Genomic DNA, 20,371 nt, shown 5'->3' with positions numbered 1-20,371 from the left:
AAAAGAAATTAAGATATTTTTCTCCAGAAGATCATATTTTAGGCTCATAATAAAAATCTTTAGTATGTACTTTTTTTTTTTTTCATGTATTTCCAAGACAAAACTTTAAATCACAGCACCAAAGCAATCAGATCCAGCTTTGTGCTGGTGCAAAGCACTAGGCAGAGCAAGGTCACACCAGTCTTGTGTACTTGTAGTCCACCCACTTTGAACTGCGGCATGGCAGCACACTGCAAACTCACCTTCAACATTGATGCTGAACAGTGACTGGAAGAATATGAATCATGACCACCCCCATGGCATCTTTGTTGAAAGGCTTGAGGGAAGAAAGCAAGAACTTTAAAAGACTGAATTACGTATAATTGTAGACAGTGTCATGCCTTAAACTACTGCAGCAAGATCTGCCAAAGCTTACCTATCCTTTCCACTGCTGAGAAATGTAGTCAAAAAGGTTGCTATCAGCTCTGGTTTGATGAGGTAACAAGATTATTATGCACACAGGTGATATAGCATGAGATTTTCCTTTTACAGAAAATAGCAGGATTTTCTACATGAGTTCCAGAATTCATTATTCTTCTTGATACAGGAACAAAGTACTATGCTTAAATGAATGAAAAATGGAGTATGTGTTTCTGTGTGAGGTACTTGTTATTCATAATACCAGGTGGATGCCATTCTGATCAGGATGCAAAAAAAGAAAAGGGGAGAATAGTGTGCAGCTGCATGGTTAAAATTGTGTTATAGATGTGAGAGTACATTTTGAACTAGGCAGTGCTAGTAAGGAGGTTAAATTTCCCCAGAGTCAGGACAAGAAAGTCTGCAGAGCTTCTACTTTTGGAACTCACTTCTTTCTTTGTATGGAGACTTCCAGCTGCATCAGTAATGGCTTCCTTTAATACTTTCTGTGGCCATGTACAGGAGTCTAGTGCACTTCTTCAGAAATGTAAAGAAAGTAGAGCTCTCCTTAAAATTTAGCACTTTAACATTTCTTTTTCCTTCTGCTCCTTCACAGAAGATATTGTTCCTATGAAACTGGGTCATAGGATAAATGCATTAAAAATGGAAAATGAAGGTTTTTCTGAAATTAGAGATGTTGCGGTTGATTCCCTTTTTCTATTATAAATGGAACTCAGGGGCCTAAGTCAGGACTGTTGATCCTTCTCTGTAGGCCAAGCCCTGAAGCATTGAAAGTATTAATGTACTGAACCTTGCAAATATTAGGACTCTTTGTAGATCTGGCTCCATATACCAGTGTTATTAACAAGGAGAGGACAGTGACCAGAAGATTGGCAGATCCCAGCCATCCCTGGCAGACTGCACCAGTGCAAGCAAATGAGTGTCTTTCAAGGGCTTCTTACCGTTGAATTATTAAAACAATTTCTTCATTTTGGTAATGTAGCAAACTATTTCCTTGACCATTCTTTAGGAACAAAGACCAAATGATGTAAGGGACTTTGGAGCTGAAATAAACACTGAGGGGACTGGCAGCAGAGTCATAACATGAGCTCTGTGGCTATCTAGCTTAATACTATTTCAGCAAAACAATTAAACTGCTAATTGTCAGTGGCTAGGAAATAGAACATTTTTACAAGACTCCAGCTACAGAATGGAGAGTATACTGCAGTGAATAATCCAGTTATGAATACCAGTCAAATAAGGGAGTAAAAAATCTAAGCCTGTCTTCTCATTTCGAAAGGCAGTAGGGTGACTGCAATGAGCTTTGAGACCAGCTCCACGGAACCCAGCAAAGACCTTGATGCCATGTTACTTGCACCTCTGATTTGCTACTAGGACTGCCTATCCCAGGGCAGAGATTTTAATCCTAAAGCTGTACATTTTTTGCCCTAAACTTAGGTCTATCCAGATGCAATGTCTGCTAAATAACACTATGAAATTGATCTATTTCTAATCTATTAATTAGCAACAACTTTCAACTACTGATCTTTATTACCAGTGTTTTGCCCCAGACTTGAGGAATAAGATTGCTCCATTCTGCAGGATTTCTGCAAAAGATATTGCTGGTTACACACAGGAAGCACCAGATTCTGTCACTCCTGAAGTACATTCAGATTTTGCAATGAGAAAATCAATGTGGCCATTGTCTGAGATATGTCACATTTTAGTAAGAATGATGTTGGCAGAATCTGGCCAACACTGGCAGCATTTGGCACTAATCAAATGGGAGAAAATGTAGGGTAAACTTGGATATTTAGTGCTTAACAGAGCCACATATTCCCATGTTATGTGTTACTTTTCTTGTGACCAGATCTTCTGGGACAAGCAGTCGGAAAAGGAAGTATAACACACAGGACATGGTGGCAGAATGAGATCTTCAGTAGAATATATTTGGAAACAAAAGCAGAATAGGTGAAAATGGATTATATATAATTTCTGTATGAAGACCTAGTGAGGGTCCATTGTTCTTCAGACATTTTAGCAACTACATAGAATCACAGAGAATCACAGAATCACAGAATGTTAGGGATTGGAAGGGATCTCAAAAGATCATCTAGTCCAATCCCCCTGCTCTGGCAGGAACACCTAGATGAGGTTACACAGGAAGGTGTCCAGGCGCGTTTTGAATGTCTCCAGAGAAGGAGACTCCACAACCTCCCTGGGCAGCCTGTTCTGGTGTTCTGTCACCCTCACTGTGAAGAAGTTTCTTCTCATATTTAAGGAGAACATCCTGTGTTCCATATTGTACCCGTTGCACCTTGTCCTATCATTGGTTGTCACTGAGAACAGCCTGCCTCCATCCTCGAAACACTTACCCTTTACATGTTTATAAACATTGATGAGGTCACCCCTCAATCTCCTCTTCTCCAAGCTAATGAGACCCAGCTACCTCAGCCTTTCCTTATAAGGGAGATGCTCCACTCCCTTCAGCATCTATGTGGCTCTGTGCTGGACTCTCTCAAGCTGACATTCTAGAACTGAGGGGCCCAGAACTGGACACAAAATTCCAGATGTTGTCTCACCAGGGCAGAGTAGAGGGGAAGGAGAACCTCTCTCGACCTACTAACCACACACCTTCTAATACACCACAAGGGCACAGTGCTGGCTCACGGTCATCCTGCTGTCCACCAGGACCCCCAGGTCCCTTTCCCCTATGCTGCTCTCTGATAGCTCATTCCCCAACTTATACTGGAACCTGGGCTTGTTCCTGCCCAGATGCAATACTCTATGCTTGCCCTTGTTATATTTCATTGAATTTCTCCTCGCTCAACTCTCCAGCTTGTCCAGGTCCCGCTGGATGGGAGCACAGCCTTCTGGCGTGTCAGCCACTCCTCCCAGCTTGGTGTCATCAGCAAACTTGCGGATAGTACACTCTATTCACTCCTTCAAGTCATTGATGAATACATTGAATAGTACTGGTTCCAGTACTGACCCTTGAGGCACTCCACTAGATACAGGCCTCCAACTAGACTCTGCCCCGTTGACCAGAAATCTCTGGCTTCTTTCCTTCAGCCAGTTCGCAGTCGACCTCGCTAACTGATCGTCCAGACCACACTTCCTCTGTTTAGCAGCAAGGATACTGTGGGAGACTGTGTCAAATGCTTTACTGAAATTAAGACAGACCTCATCCACTGTTTTGTCATCATTTCTCCAACATGATCCAAGTTTATATCTGGGATAAATCCTTTTAAATGCAAATTACAAATAATTCTTCTCTTTCCATGCATTATGACAGGAAAATGATGAATTGAGGAACTTTTCTCTTTCCCTTAGTTTTGCTCTGAGCACCAGCCTAGATCTTTTGAATAACACTCTTCCTAAGGGAAAAGATAAGAAAAGGTAGTCAGCTTGTCCTCTGCCTGCTACCTACCTTGTACATGTAGCACAAGCCATGCAGAGATGAGGCTGATAACCTGTTAATAAAGTCTCAATTTCTGTAACATTACAGATGAATCACACCATACTGAACTAGAGTGCATGAGGGGTCTCCAAGATGGTTCTGTGTAGGCCTGACTTTCACCTCTTTATTCACAGAATCACAGAATCACAGAATCACAGAATCACAGAATCGACTGGGTTGGAAAAGACCTCAGAGATCATCGAGTCCATTCCACTACAGCTGGATGATGATGAAAGCACAATCACATCATTTGGGTTTTTCTGCAAGTGAAGAATGGTCAGGACAGCTTTGCCTGAAAACCCAGGTGCAGGCATTAGATAATATATGCTATAACTTGATTTTAAGTTGTTGTAATATTGCTGATGAAAAGGTTATGCATAAATGGTAATTCATTATGTCTGTCACAATCAGCTGAAAAAAAATTCTCTCTGTTTCGATAGCTTCTATAAAATGATTAATAAAGTGACAGCTTCAAAAAATGTTCCTCTTAGATCTGGAATGATAGAATTGCAGTATAATCTGCATTACGCTGTACAGGAAAAAATAGAACATACTGTAATATCAGAGTTAGCAACAGCCAGACTGAAAAGCTTGTGTAGGGCATTAAACACAATAATTTAATGACTTTTGGGTAGCATTATGCCTTCTTAACAGTTCAAAACATGCATAACATGATAGACTGACTTTTAATAACAAAACAATACTTCTACTATACTATTTAATTTCTATCTAATTTCTTCAAAGCTAGAAAACATTAAATATTAAAATATGAGTAGATTTGAGAAACAAGGAAATAATATTCGTTGAATGAAAGAAAGCACTTAAAAACACATTAGGAAAAAAGTGAAGAAGCAATGTTCAAATGCAAAATTCAAATGCTCACCACAGTGAGCAATACTAAGTGGTCAGAGAACTGATTTTTGCTTCTCTTTGAAAGATTGTGGTGAAACAAGGAACCTGAAAAGTCAAGATAACTGTCCATCTGAAGATTTCCCAGAAGAGGTTAAGTGTTAGAGACTAAAAAATCCATCAAAGCACGGTGACCTTGGTGGCAGAAAAATTGCTCACGCTGAGATAACCTGCAGTATCCAAAGGAGAGTCCTTACCTTCTGCAACCTGTAATGTTCTTACCTTACTGTCTGCAACCAAGAGCAGTCAACTATTTCTAGACAATTAGGAAGACACGTTGACCATATTACCCTCTGATGTACAGCCCACTAGCAAGAAAGGGCTCTACTTCAGGGAGTCTTGATTGGCTTTGAGAGCTAGTAAGAAGCTTCTGTCTGCACATCTACAGTGCCAGGAATTCAAAGAAATTCACTGGTAGAACTGTGACTTTATTACTGTCTTTTAGTCTATGCTAAGTGACAGAGAAGGTCAAGAATATGATCTTGGAAAATGGGTTACCAGTCTAACCAATACAGGAAGATCAGCATTTCACAGACTTTGTTTTATATGTCTGTACATAAAACTCCTCACCTGACAGTTCCAAGCTGAAGAAAGGAAGGCATCTATGAGTGGCATTAGCTCTGGTGTGATTTTTCCTGAGAACCATAGGCAGCTGAATAGTATTTTATCTTTTAAGTGCCGTAGTTATCAGAAGAGTCCACATCAATCTGCTATTGCTTTTTACATACAGCAGCACACAGATGATGTCCCAAAGTTCAGATAACACACAAACACAGTGGGTTAAAATTTGGGTGGAAGTATGTGCTAGAAAAGATTACAAACCCAACCATTATCTGAATAGTTTCAAAGAAAACAAATGTCTGTATTTAGTTTATTTTGATGGTGGAGGAAATGGGTGGGGGGAAGAAGAACAGCCACGCTTTTCAGCTTCAGAACCTTTTTTTTATATACAATTTTTGTCTTGGAAGAAAAAAAACTAACTGCTTACAGTTGTTCAGAAGCAGCAGTTTCTTTTTATTTTAAGAAGTATGCACTAAAAAATTTTGAAGTTTAGAAATTAATCTTTTCAAAATTATGTTTAATTTTACTAATGTTTCGCCTAACCTCCGGAGTCTACCTGCTTCCCTAAATCTGTTCAATATCTTGCCTTATTCTGGCAGGACTGGGATTTGTTTACTTTTTAGCTGCTTTTTATTCACATGGGGCTTTGATTTCATAGGTTTTTCATTTGAAGTGAAGATGTTGTCTGTGTGCAATATTCTTTATGTTCTGGGTAGTTCAGCACTTTTTAAATGTTTGTTGGTAAAGGTTGGTTTCATTTTGTTTTGTTTCTGGATCAATTACCCACTGATTCATCTTATCCCCAAGAAAGTCCACTGATCCTTATGCTTTGCTGTGTTTTCAGGAGGATGTAGCAATGAATATTATGCTTGGTTACCTTTGATATAGTTGGCCAGATTTTTATTCTGTGCCTTCATAAAGTTGGAATGCTTCTTTAGCTTCCATGTCGTTAAATATGTTGGGTTATGATAGTCTCACTGAGACCAGAATTTGACCAACTGTGTTTTCTATTATCGGGATTTAGAGCCACTTGAACAAAAGAGTGAACAAAAGAAACATTCACATAATTAATAATAAATACGCTTGATCACAGCAAGGACTATTCCATTAAGTAACTCCATAGAAATGATAATCATATAGTGGTCAATGAAATTCTGAAAACTTAAAGCATGTCCTGATGAGGTATGAGTGGCAGTCCCACTATCTCAGTATGACTGGTTATTAATAAGAAAGTGTATTTGTTTTCTCCTGTGTAGACTCCCCATTGAATAATTAAGGCCATGAATAAGATAAGGCTCAGTTGATTTGATTCAGTGCACACTGTTGTATAAAGGTCATGTAAATCTAAGAGGTTTAACTCCTGTCTCTTAGGAGATCACAGGTTTCTCGCCTTCTGTTATCAATATGGAAGTCTGCATACACACCTGCACTAACATGGTGAATAGCCTGACTTTACAGACAACACAAGAGTTATGAATGAAGTCAGAGCTGTCAGCATTTTCCTTTTCACTCCTGGTTTCTCCATGACAAGCACAGAAACATCACATTGAATTTCTAAACAAAAAGGTCAAAGCACAAAATTCAGGAATTTGGTGCCAGGTTTGCTTGGCATAACCCAAGAGTGATACTCTTCTGGAGGGGGACTGCTCTGAATACTGTCGAGCTGGACCTTTGATTTCTTTTCTCTGTTCAGTCCTCATACATTATTTCCAGATTTGCTTATGTACAGTTTTTCTAGGACTAGTGGAGGAAAGTCTTAAATCAAGTCAGTGGTAGAATCTAAATTAAGCCTGGGTTTTGACTAGACTCCTTTATGTAGTCCATTACAAAGCAAGTCTTTGCAGCCATGCGGTGAACATTTGGATATTCAAAGTTATGAGTAGCCAGGTTTGAAAATAATGTGCGATCTGAGCAATAATTGGCATTTTAGAGGAAAAGACAGGAAAACCTCTTTCCTCCAGTCTTTTCCCCTTTTATCCACCGAATGTCATTTTATAGATGAAAGTGCTTTTCAGAATTTAGGCAGACAGAAGTTTAAATGAGGTCAGCTTGTTCAGCTTTCCTCCTTAAATTCCTGGCAACAGTATACTTCTACAGGCACAATGACGGGCCTTATTATTCCCTTGACAGGTAATTTTCATGCAGAGGAATGGAAATTATGAGTTTGAACTAATGGTGCTTTCTCTCATTTCTCCATTAGAGAATTTTCCTCCCATAAAATAAGAACTCAGCATTTCATATACAACTAATTGTCATGAACTGGAGAGCTCAAGGTCATGAGTGTAGGATAAGGTCCCTTATAGGGCAACTGCTACCACCTCCAGTTCTTCATTATTTCGTATCTTTTATAGTGGTTGCCCTAATGCTATGCCTAAAAGCCACTACAAAGATACAGAGGGATAAATGGGAATGGTACTCCATTCCACTTCAGAGAAAAGATGAGGGAATCTCTTGAGCACTTAAGTCCCCAACACACTTTGAAAATACTTTGCATTTGCTGAGGCACGTCCCTTTTATGCTCACTAGCTGCAGCTCCTTCCTGGGGCTGTGGGTGCCTCAGAGGTTCTTAGCAGGCTAAGTTGCCTGTTACTTCCATAGCTTCATCAGTGGGTTGGGACATTGCATCAACCTATATATTCTCACAGTGACTCTGTGTGTGTTTATTGCCTTTTCTTAAATGGAACAAAATATTCAGCTACCATTTGTTTTGTGGCTGATATGCAGAGACAGTTCTTTGAGAAAAGGAGAAGAACACTGTGATCAGAATGTGGGCTGCAGATACATCTTAGTTATCATTTGTGTTTTCAAATTTAAACTTTTCACTAGCTCGTCCTTCAGTTGTGAACATGTCAAACTGTCATGTATGAATAATACTGTAAATATATATGTTAGGGTTTTATCAAATATAAGATTGTATGAATTCTATAATACTGTTATTTAGATTGTGCTTTGTCAACTCATTGTTTTTACAATAGAAAAAATGTGTTACTCTCAGCTTCAATATAAAATTAGCCAATATTTAAATCCCTTAAAACATGTACTTTTATAGAAATAATCAGAGTTAATATGTAATTTCACAGTGGGCATGTTAAATAAATTAAGCCATCACTTAAGGAGTATACTAAAACTCTTCTTAAGACCTTTCCTACGAATGCTGTTGAGGACGACATGTTTTACGAAAGGCATGAATGACCTCTGCTTATAGTTACACTTCAGACATCCTGTGAAAGAAAAATTCCAGCTACATAATTGTGGGTAGGCAAGTTTTCAGAAGATTTTAGAGAGATATATGAGAAACTGAGGCAAAGGAACATCCCTTTATAGCTGTTGAAGATCTGGCCTTGGGCATTGAGTACATTCACTGGAAATGCTGGCTTAGCCTCTCTGGAAAACTGAATCTGTGAGAGAGCAGAATATACATTACTTTTTCTAGTCTCACATGTTATATTAAGGCACATATTATTTTCCTAACATCTATGGAGAACTGGAATGTACTCTTACTAAGTGCAGGCTGTGTATGGGTAGGGAAAGCAGCCACTCTTCATTTCTAAACTAGTTTAAATACCGTTGTGCTTTTTTTAAAAAAAGGTAAAAATATAGTTCAGTTAAAAAAAAAATATTCCTAAAGTTGCCATAATTTTATGCTCAGATGTTTGGCTCTTTCCATGAGCATGCATACATTGCAAGGGCAGGGTTACCAAATACTACAAGCTGTGTCCCTCAAAGCAGATATTTTTTCTACTGTCCTGTCATCAGTTTTCTGGAGGTGATGCAGGCTCATTAAACCACTGAGATTGAAACAAGTAAATGAATAAGTAAAAGTGTAATTCAGCAACACTCATTTGACAGCAGCCCTACAGATACAGTCCCAGAAAACAAATGGAATCAATCATTAACTACACATTTTGCTGGACTTAATGGAATCTGGAAACAATGCTAAGGTGCACAGGGTGTAGTAAGTGGTGATGTATGTCAGGATAAAGGGACAAATTTAGCTTTCAGACATATCTACTGCGCATTAACTCTGATTTGTCTTTAGATCATACAAAGAAGACAAATTCAGGGACTACAGGATGTGCCCAGCTCTGATAAATCAACATACTGCCTATTGAACTATTGGAGCTTTGCTGATTTAGATAAAGAACAGATCTACTCCTATATTTGTCGTGTATCCTTAAGAGCAAAGTTTTCCCAAGAAAGAACTGAAACTAGAACTTTCTAAAAACCTGCAAAGTACATATGAATCAGTAGAGAAGGACATGAGGCTAGAATCATTCAAAGTGTTCCCAGATCAGAAAGCTGTACTGAAGATCTTACAGACTGTATTGATGTACAATTAATTTCTGGGTAGAGATTAATATCAGTGTATTTATCTCATAAAGCCATAAAGTCATAAATTATTTTGAATACTGGCTGTATTAAAAAAAAATTATTCAGCTGTCCTTTTTCATGTACAAAACCATTTGAAATGGTAATGGAAATAATTGCTTTAATTAATGGCCTCTTGGATCAAAAGGTTAGACAAGCTAAAGATACATACAAATTACTAATTTCTGGTATGCAGAATGGTGTTGTAAATTGCATTTTAAAGACAGAAGTGAAGCATCATAAATCCATTTTTGTGACTGGCAGATGTTCATCATCATTTCTAATAACTTCAAGTACACTTCCTTTTAACCCATAATTGATTTATTTTTCTTTTTTTTTTTTTTTTTCCCAGAAACTGCTATGACATTCCTACCTAGAGTAACTATAGAGTGGAACTGGTATTAACAACTTATTTATTGAGATCCTTGGCCTCTTACATGTGTTGGTGGAGGCATGCCCACCCATTTGTGGGATCTTACATTTCTAAGGGAAATAATACCATTTCAACACTGTATGTTCTCAAGAGAGAGAAATGAGAGTGGGAAAGAAAGACTAACAATTGATTCCCCTGCAATGAGTCCTTGGTATAATCACATGGGAAAATGCTGTTTTAAGCCAGGTCTCTTAAGGGTGTGTGTTATGTGGGAGTCCTCATGTGTTATTCTCCCATTACATAACTGTTTGATGAAAGCTTTGTTACCTCAATCCTTATAAATAACACACAGAAGTTATCAGGCATATTCTCTATGCTCATGCAAGTGGAGAGATGAGACATAATCCCTCATTGATTTACCACTGATTCATTCAGGATTTTAGAGATGAGGTTAAATTCATTGAATTTGCACCCAAATTGGGTTACAGGCAAAGAAGGAATGCTGTGTGGTGGCCTAGGGAATGGTAAATGTCTGGAGTACACACAGATGCTCTAGGGAAGCTGTTATGTACCGGACCTGTTATGATGCACTTCTTATGCAAACAGAAGGGTGTGCATTGTCTTTAATTCATACACATATAACTAATATGAAAAGAATAAATAAACACCTCTTAAAGGAAGAGTAATAATCAATAATTCATTCAGTAATAGCAAGTTTTGTTTGCTGATTCAGTTTATTTCATCTAGGCTGCTCCATGATTTTAGGTAGAAACCGATTTTCTAAATGAATATAAAACTTCAGTTGTTGACCAAGATCTGTGTCACCAGGGAATTTATGTCTATCAATTTTGATGAAGTTTATGAATGGACTTCTTACTTTAGAAAAAAATCTTTAAAAATCACTTCAAGTGAATGCAATTACTTAAAAACAAATTGTATCTCACTTGCATCTTAATGAAGGACAAAGGAAATCTGTGACTACTGAATTTTTGTTTAATTCATGGGTATCTGGATGATTAGCTTTCAAAGATACAGTTTAGTTGTTATGATTCTGATTGCTTCTGGGCAGGAAATGCATGATCTTCAGGTTCTGTTTAACGAATGTAGAAAAGTACATTGCTTAAAGCCTCCATAACTAAATAAAGGCTGAAGTGCCTGTGCTATTTGTTTAAGAAGGAGTAATTATGCCAATTTCTTCCTGTAGAGCTTCTTTAAAATTGCACTTTGGCAATTTATTGTTTAGAAAGCTAAAGAGCAATTTTATGAATTCAGGATATTCACCTAGAGAAATCCTGCTCCTACCTTACTTCGTTTTTCTCTAGGTGAAAATGTTTATATTATCATTAGTTTCATCTCCCTTTATTAGAGAAAGAAAAGCTGTTTTATATATATAAATATATATATATATACAAAAGCTACATATATGAAAAATGGAAACAGCGAGAGAGGATTAAAACTGACAGGAAATTCTTACTTCTGGTGTACGTTTTTGTTTTTTTTTTTTAACCAGGAATAAAAAGTTAAACCAGTATTCAGAACTCTTGGAAGCTACAGAGGGAAAGAAATTTTTAACAAGGATACAAATTTTATGTTAGAGGATTTAACCAAATTCTAACATAAATAAGGAAGAATAGATTAGTGGGTTTCTTGTCCCTTTTAATGAGGCATCTGCTGTTGAAAAGACAGACTATTTGGGTTAGACAGACCTCAAAACTATCCTAAGGGCAAGCCTTACATCCTTAAGAATGTCAGTGAAATAAACAGGTTTGGATGGAAAAGAAAAACAAACAAGAAGACCTCACAAAACAAGAAACGGGGCAAAGCAATCAGATGTAGGAAAAGTTATCTCGTTTTGCACGGAAATTGTTTTAGGTTGGGAGAGTGGTGATTTACCTTCATATGTAAGTTGCAAAGCCCCAAAGGAATCTGAGTCTGCTGGACAATTTGATCCTTGTAGTTAATCTCTAAAAAAACACTAATAAATGCAGATAAAGGCCAACAGAAAACCAGAACAATCTTGTGGCTTTAATAGCTTGCTTTCCAGAATTTGTTCTTCCTTGCTGTCTCACAATGTCTCTGGGGTACCTCAGTCCTGGGGTTTAGCCTGAAGCTCTTTTGAAGGAAAGCAGCCTAATCCAATCCCTTATCATATTAGTCTTTGAGCAAAAGCAAACTTAAATTCCATATGTATATATTTTCACAACATTTATCTGTCATGAGGAGAAGAAATGTGCCTGGGTGGCTGTGCCTATGTTGTGATCACTGAAGATCTTTTTCAAAAGAAATAGACTAAGAAGCGAAGGATTGGTTCATGATTCAAGTCTAAGAGTGGGACACTGGATCTTGCATTAGTCTATGGTTCTGCAATACATTTGCTGCATAGGCTTAGGAAAACCATTACAGTTTCAGAGCTGTCTACACCTCAGGACAAACACATGCACACACACAGCTTGGAGGAGGAAACTATTTCTTTTCTACCTACTCTTTTATCCATCTTTCATGGATAGCCTGAGTTAGGGTCTGTCTCTTTCAAGTCTCTGCACAGTACCTAGCATAGCAGCCACTGGGGTTGCTCACTTCTCCTGTTTTTAACCTGGAAATAACGTAAACAAATACATATATATATATATTTATATATAAGGGGGTGGAGGACAAAAAGGAGAGAGTAAGGTTAAGAACTCATTTGCCTGTCAGCCTGGCCTTAAAAAGAAGTAACAGAAATGGAAGGATGAAAGGACGAAAAGGGAATCTCATCTTTATTATCCTGTAAACAACCTGTGATAACACCAGCCAGTTTTCACTTTACTTCATTGAGCTCTCAGCTGTCTAGAGCAAGAATTCTTTAGGGAGAACTTTGCTGGATTTTCCTGTACTGGTTTGCTGGATGGAAAATTCCTCCTGTTGACAATGCAGTTTGTCATCTTTGCTTGTTTATCCGTCTAAAACCAAAACAAGGAAAAACACAGTCTTAGTTAATAGTTAGATGTTTTTCTACTGTTTCTGATGGAAAGGGAAAGTAATTATATGAGCCAAGTGTGCTTTTGTGGGCAGCTTGTTTTCATATAGGACACACCAAGAAGATTTGAAGCCAGAAACTCCATCTCACCAGCCGGCTCAGGCAGCTACAGATACAAAAAGCATTGCTTGTGCTGGTATGACTCTGTAATAACCTTGATCTGTGATAGTCTTGTGCCGCTGTCTCAGTAAACAGCAAGGACCCATCTGCTTTTGGTTGTCAGTAGTGCCAACAACAGCATTAGCTCTGTTAAACCATTGAAGCAAGGTTGGATAGTCAAGTTTTATAAATATTGTAAGACAAAACACTGAAGAAGCACAAACAGTGATAGATAATATATAACCAAAACGTTACAACCAAAATGTTGATTAAAATGTTTATTTATACAGATGGAAAAATATATGCATATTTTATATATATATATACATGCATTTAAATAACCTTTATATACAAACACATCCACCTACCTATTTTTCTGAGTAAAAGTAAACATCTAAACAGGAAACAACTTTCTAATGTCAGGGTTTTTTTAGGAGGACTCAGAAATCAAGAATCTTAACTTATGTGAATTACACATTCAGCTGTCAAGAAGAAATAAAAAATTGACAACTCTCAGCATCAACATCAGTCCTTTAGAAGTTTCTCCTAATGTATTACTGATGTGACATCAACAAAGACGTAAACTTATGGTGCTAACAAATTATTACATATAATATAAAGTTTCTGATGCTGTAGTTCTGATAGAGGTTGGAAATTCTGAAATAAAACTCTCCATGAACAAGGACAGCATTATGGAGTGGGAGCTGGCTTTAGATCTTTTGCATGGATATTTGCTGCAATATTCTGAAGTAGAAAAAAACACAGATTTTAGTACAGCACACAGTACTTTTCTCTAGACAGTTCATTTTGAGGATGATTCCAGACGAGTCATGACATAGTTTCTGTTGTTTATGTTCTGCTAAAATAAAGCAAAGGCAGGATTTTTGTATTTATATAAAGCAAAAAAATAATAACTTGATGAATTTTCTCTTGAGAATGAGGAAATTGCAGCATTTTCATATTTTGTTTTCTATGCCCACATGGAGATTGAGCATTTCTGGATCCTTCTCCTTATTACTAGTAAATTACTTCTCCTATTAGTTTGCTGCTTCTTTTCTCCCAACTACTCTGAGGAAATCCTCTGCTTTTCCTGCTGAAGAAGACTGAAACATGGACATTCACCTCTGTCTATTTGCACACATTTCTGCTACTAGTCAACAATATAGGGTATAATTGTATATATAAAGCAGAGGCACATCTTATGAGTGACAGTTCCCCAGTGTCAGGGAAGCACATGCCTAAAGATTATCTGTGGGTAATCAGGAAGATTGGAAGGAAAAGTAGAGGGGCGGTGGCAAGGAGAAGCACAGTTGTACTTTTTCCTTTGAAACGGGCAACTCTTGTCTTCTTTAATGAATCTTCTGATGAGGGATCAAGTCTCCCTCTTCAGGTATCATACCACCATGTTAGTAAGCACCATGGTCAGTGAAGAAGGAGAAAGTTCATTAAGGATGAGTCCAAATACGAGTAACTGGAAATGGGTTTGAGGCCAGGCAAAAGTTGAGTCCACATGTGTGTGTGTGAAAAAAACAGGGAGAGAATAAACAGTTCACAGTAAGAGTGACAGAACACTGGAACAGGCTGCCCAGGGAGGTTTTGTAGTCTCCTTCTCTGGAGACATTCAAAACCCACCTGGACACATTCCTGTGTAGCCTCATCTAAGTGTTCCTGCTCCGGCAGGGGGATTGGACCAGATGACCTTTCGAGGTCCCTTCCAATTCCTAACATTCTGTGATTCTTCGATTCTGTGATTCATGAAATATCCATCTCTGGCTTGAACAAACATCTGCAAGTGGGTCTCTTAGAAGGCTGTCTTTTATAGACCTTTTCCCAGTGTGTCCCTCTATTCTGCCTCAAAGAAGACCTTAGTTATGTTAGTGTTTATATCTGCTTTTGCAGCCCAGGCAGTGTCAAGTGCCTCGGGTGTTCCAGCCAACTGCGTATTATTCCAGGCTGGTTACAGAGTTCCTCTCCTGTGTTTTTTGTTTAAACCACCTCCACCACATACCACAGAGAGCACAGCTGTGAGGGGAACATGTGATCACCTGAGAAATGATAGTGGTTATCTACTAGGCTTGGTACAGTGACTGGAGACAGAAGCTCTTAAAAATGGTGCTGATATTTTAATTATAATCTAAGGATTTGCAAAGAGAAGAGTAATTCACTCCTACTCACCTGTAATTGAAAAAGTAAATACTAATTAGCTGGTGTTGATTTCTCAAAGGTAAGTGTTTGCCTGCCTGTGATGCTACATGTGGCTGATGCAGCTAGAGGAGAGGCAGGCAGGCTATGGCTGCAAGCATCCTACCAGTGCAGCTCATCAGGTAGTGCTCATTGGAGACTGGCCCAGAGGAAGGTAAATTTTCTTAAAAATTATAAACACTGAGACTAACGTGAAATTTCAGAGCCTTCAGTGAGTTTTGGAATGCTACTAGACATATTTATTCAGAAAACTATTTTTAAGCGGCCTTTCTAAGAAGGTGGATGTACTTTCATGTCTCTGAGCATCCCATCCAGCCCCGTCACCTGCCTCCAGCAACAAGTAGTGGGAGGTGCTGGAGAATTTTCTCTCACAAGAACTGGCTGTGGAAGTGTGTTCCAGAGACATGCAGCGTAGCTATTACCACTTAGTATTCAAGCATGGAGGGAGGATTGACAGAATGATCACTGCCAGATATATTCACTGTCTGATATTGAGTTTCCCAGTTTTGGCTTAATGTGTGATCTTTATTTGCTTGTGGATGTTTAGGGACAAACTCCATGAAGACCTTCCGCATCTGTTCTTAGCTAGAAGGGTGTAGGTCTTGCATGCAAATAAGAAAGCAATTTGAGTGATTGTCATAATTTCAACATTATTCAGATGTTACAAATTTCTGAAGAATGCAGCTAGCCAATGTTCTACACCTGGTGTTGTTTCCAGAAGGAATGAATTACTATTGTTGATGTGTAAAGCCTCCAGCTCTCTAAAAGCAAACAAAATGCTGGTGCCATAGATCTGCAGTCGGAACTGATAGAACTACGGTTAGCTAATTCAGAAGGAAAGAGCAGATCATGTGAGGAAGTCTTCTGTTGTAACTTTAACATACTTCTAGGCTCGCTCTTTTTCAGGTTTCTGTTGATGTGATTGAAGTATTTTGGCATTGGGAGGGAGTCAGGAAAGAGGGGAGTGACAGGTGCTAGAGTATGACAGATTCTGGGCCCTTCTTGAATGGGTTATTATTACCCTTCAGGTTATGAAATTGTAAAATATGAGTAAGGCTAGATTCAACTGGGTTAGCAATAAAAAAAATAAAACAACTTTGCAAGAGTTGAGCACACAAGTATTGTACAACTTTCTGCCTCTTTAGTGTTTAGCAGCTGTTTATTTGAAATCATTTTATGCCCAAGGTTAAGATTCCATTTAATGACAATGAAATGTAGATATTGTGAACTCTGGCCACAGGAGATTTGAGGATAAACTTCACTGCAAGAGCTAGATTTTTTTTTCTTTTTTTTCACTACTTCACGGTAGCTAACCAGCACTGCTTACTTTTCTTTCAGTTCTTTATAGAATATGCTGTGATGGATCATATCACATCTACTTAAGTAGTAGCACAGCAAAATAGTGATTCAATAATTATTAAAATTCAATAGAATACTATGCCATGACTGCTAGTAGATATATCTTATGCAAGAGCATATAAAATGTGAATATAATGGTCCATAAATATCTATCTGAGGTAAAAATCCTGACAACAGAATTATTTTTAATCTAGCTGATATGCATATCAAGATCCATCCATGGAAAAATTCAGATACTGCACTTTTTTTTTTCTTTTTTTTTTTTTTTTTTTTTAATAAAAAGAGTAATTAATCAATAAGTAGAATAATTTGTCCAGGGGATATTCTGGTTTCTCTGTCACTTGGAGTTTTAAAGTCAAGATTAAAATGTCAGCCTGAGATTTTTGCCATAATCAACCACAGGTTATTTGACTTGATGCCACAATTAACAGGCAAACATCTCTGACTGATAAACAGGAAATTTATCTAGAAGACCTTATATCTTCCTTTTGACCTTACCACATCTAGCTTTAAGGTGTCAGTCAGAACAAGCCTTTAAGGGCTCCAGAGATACTTGAAAAGAGTTAAAGCTGTGGACCAGAGTTCCTCTGAGATGACTAGACAAAGTACTGGGCAATATGCTCTAGCTGACCCTGCCCTGAGTGGTGGGGTTGGACTAGAAAATTACCAGAGGTCCCTTCCCACCTCAGCTATTCTGTGGTTTTGTACATTTTTTTCCAAGCTCAATCTTTAACCCTTTGGAACCAGCAGACCCCTGCCTGTCCTCAAAGTGGAGCTTGGAATGCTGTAGGGGTCTTTCTTTAACAAGGGCCGGCAAACCTTTCACAGATGCTCACTGTTTTCCAGATTGCAGCTTGACACCCATGGTAATAGCCTATGATGCCATTAAGTGGGCAGGAAAAATACACCTTCAATCTGAGCATTTCTGTCACTTATTCGTTGTTTAGCCTTTATTAGTTACTAAAGAATGTAAATTCCTCCTCATTTCCCTCCCCCAACAAGCGGATAGACACAGGAATAAATGTACTAATAAAATGGTGGAACAGCTTAGAACATGAGGATGCAATAACAGAGGTCCCATCCAGCCCTGACAGAGACTTAATAAAGGTCTTGTCTGGTCAACTGATACTGTTTTTGTCAGTTTGTGGATTTGGGTCACTAAGAGGATTTGGGCCAAGTTTGTGGATTCACTGTCAATAAGAGGCAGTAATTTTGTCTTGCCACAGAGATCTGCATGTGTCATGGGAGCAATGGGAGTTGTGCAGAACCTGTCACCAAGTTCTCAGACTGCTGTGTGGTGTTGTGTCTTACCTCAAGACTGGTGTAGTGCCCGGTGAGTTTTTCAGCTGCAGATAACAACATATGGTCTAGCTGGTTGATGTGTAAACACATTGGAAGGCCCCCAAAGGCCAAAGCACAGAAGACTTTATACCTAACTGTTCTTCAAAGCACTTGGCTGCCTTGCTAGGCTGAGACTCCCAGTAAGCAGCTGGACACAGGTAATTTTCCCTTAGCAGCTATCTGGACTGTTAAAATGGAAGTTAATTTAATCTGCACTGGTTTACTGAAGGCAGTCTCCAATGATATATTGGTTTCACAGCATTTCGTTTTCAGCTTCTTCTCTCAGGTAACAGTTCTTCTAGATTTTCGAAGCTCCTTAAATAAAATATATCTCCTCTATAACTCTTCGCTGTCCCCTAAAAATGGGAACAAGCATATGCCTGATGCAATAATTTTTATGCCACAAGTATGGTTACCAGGCAACCATCCCATGCAGCTTTGGCAGAACATAAACTTCTTCAGCCAGTAACACTTCAAACACCTGAACCAAGATGTGCCAGCAGAAAACATCAGAGATTTAGGTAACAAAGATTTTCAAAATCAACAAATTAATAAGGACAATTGCAATACATTAGCACTGTGGTTACCATGCACATTTTCCAAAATATTGCCACAAATGAGTGATGCTTACTTGCAGGTGAAGGTTAATTATAACTATTGCTGAGGGGAGGCATCCCAAACTCTCAGGTTATTAGTGATCTAAATATTTTTGTTATAGAAGGTTCAGTACACTCTATGAAATTGGAAAAACATTCACAGCTTCCATCCCCAAGTAGAATAAAGGGAGAGATGAGACACTTGCCAGGTCCAAAGAAATTTTCTCCTGTCAAGCACTACAGGTACTCATTGTGTCAGCACAAAGCTGGTATAAAATTATCTTACATTACAGTGTCAATACTGAAAGGTCTTCCTTTTCAGAGGCATTAGAACAAGATCTGTGTACTTTGCTCAGCTTCCAGATTTGTGGCTGTCAGGCTTTTTGGAGTCTATGCTGCTAAGTGGGTAATAAAGGTAAAGGATCAGCAGGTTCAGCACATTGCAACTCAGTTGGCTACAGTCAATTGACATCTGCTGAGGACTTGTTGTAGGGTATACTCATATATGCCCAGTGGATTAAAGTAGCAGCAAACATAGTACGTGGAGAAACAAATCCTAATCCATGGGTACAGATACAGTGACAATCGTACTGAAGGACATGAGCATCAGCCAAAGTAGGCCAGTCAGATAAGCCATTTCAAAATGGGTTCTCACCATCTGAAAATAGGCAATTTCCATCTAATCAGCCTTCCATTTGCTTCTCTGCTGATCAAAGAAGTTGACATTGTACAGGAACACAGCTTGGTTCCTCACATAAAAGGTCTTGTAGTCCATCAAATCTTCTCTTACTCCATAAATAGAAACAGGAGTAAGGAGACCTTTGAAAATGTGAACATAACTATATATAGTTACATTCATCAGGTTAAAAAAAAAAAAAAGTGGTGGAAACCAGCAGGTAGATGACGAAGTTACTGGTATTAAAGGTCATTTATTTGCTCAATGCTGGTATCTGGTTTGCAAATGCAAATGTTATGAAGTGTGTCTATAAATTATAGCATGCAGAATCTTGCATATACAGAGGCCAAGTTTGTCCTTTCACATGAAAATAAATATCCAAAAGCCAAGAACAACAGTGCCTGAGGTCTATTTGACAGCTATGTGATTGAACAGGGTTGACAGGTCCAGTCCCTCAGATGCTACAGATGCAGCATTCAAGTGTTTGAAGACTTTGTAGCACGTTGAAAAAGCCAGAAGATGAAGGCTGACCAAAAGAATAACTCAAAGGCACAAATTTCTCTTTCTTTTTGATTTTTTGAAGCTTATTCCAGGTTAAAAGTTCTTAAGGAATAATCCTAGCTACCAAAATGAATCAGTTTTCACAAAGAAAGGCATTTTAAATGTTTATTAATTTTGCCTTTTGTGTTCTGCGGGGAGAAAAAAACATAAAGTCACTAATTCTGTTTTGATCGTTCACACAAAATGTCTTTGAATGGCCTTTCCACAAATCCAAAAGGGCAGGAAGAAACTCTGTATGTTATTTCCTTCAGCATTTTTATAGTTCTAGGCCCTGTCTCCTGTCATCATGTATCATATGTTAGTGCGATATTTGCACTGGGTTTGTGGATCCTGGCTTTTTGAAACTTCATTGTACCAATTTTATTGCTTGTTAATAAACATTTACCATGAAATCAATTGAACTGTACAAATAACCATAATCAAAATGAATCTCCTGCTTTTTTCAGCATCCTGC

At 38.2% G+C, this 20,371-nt stretch overlaps 1 long non-coding RNA gene across 5 annotated transcripts in view; it reads left to right on the top strand.

Annotated features, from left to right (window-relative positions):
• The window catches only part of LOC110359264 (uncharacterized), a 41,939-nt gene that overhangs the window by 19,348 nt on the left and 2,220 nt on the right, over positions 1–20,371 (top strand). For 3 of the 5 annotated variants that reach the window (XR_010467030.1, XR_010467028.1, XR_010467029.1), the window contains one exon: positions 17,970–18,076. The exons of the other annotated variants lie outside the window; for them this stretch is intronic. This is a non-coding gene — a long non-coding RNA (uncharacterized LOC110359264). The remainder of the gene's footprint in view (positions 1–17,969; positions 18,077–20,371) is intronic. 5 annotated transcript variants of the gene reach the window in all.

This window comes from Columba livia, chromosome 1 (genome assembly GCF_036013475.1).
Source record: "Columba livia isolate bColLiv1 breed racing homer chromosome 1, bColLiv1.pat.W.v2, whole genome shotgun sequence".
Classification (NCBI taxonomy): domain Eukaryota; kingdom Metazoa; phylum Chordata; class Aves; order Columbiformes; family Columbidae; genus Columba; species Columba livia.
The sequence above is the reverse complement of the archived record's forward strand: the minus strand, read 5'-3'. Positions and strand labels throughout refer to the sequence as shown.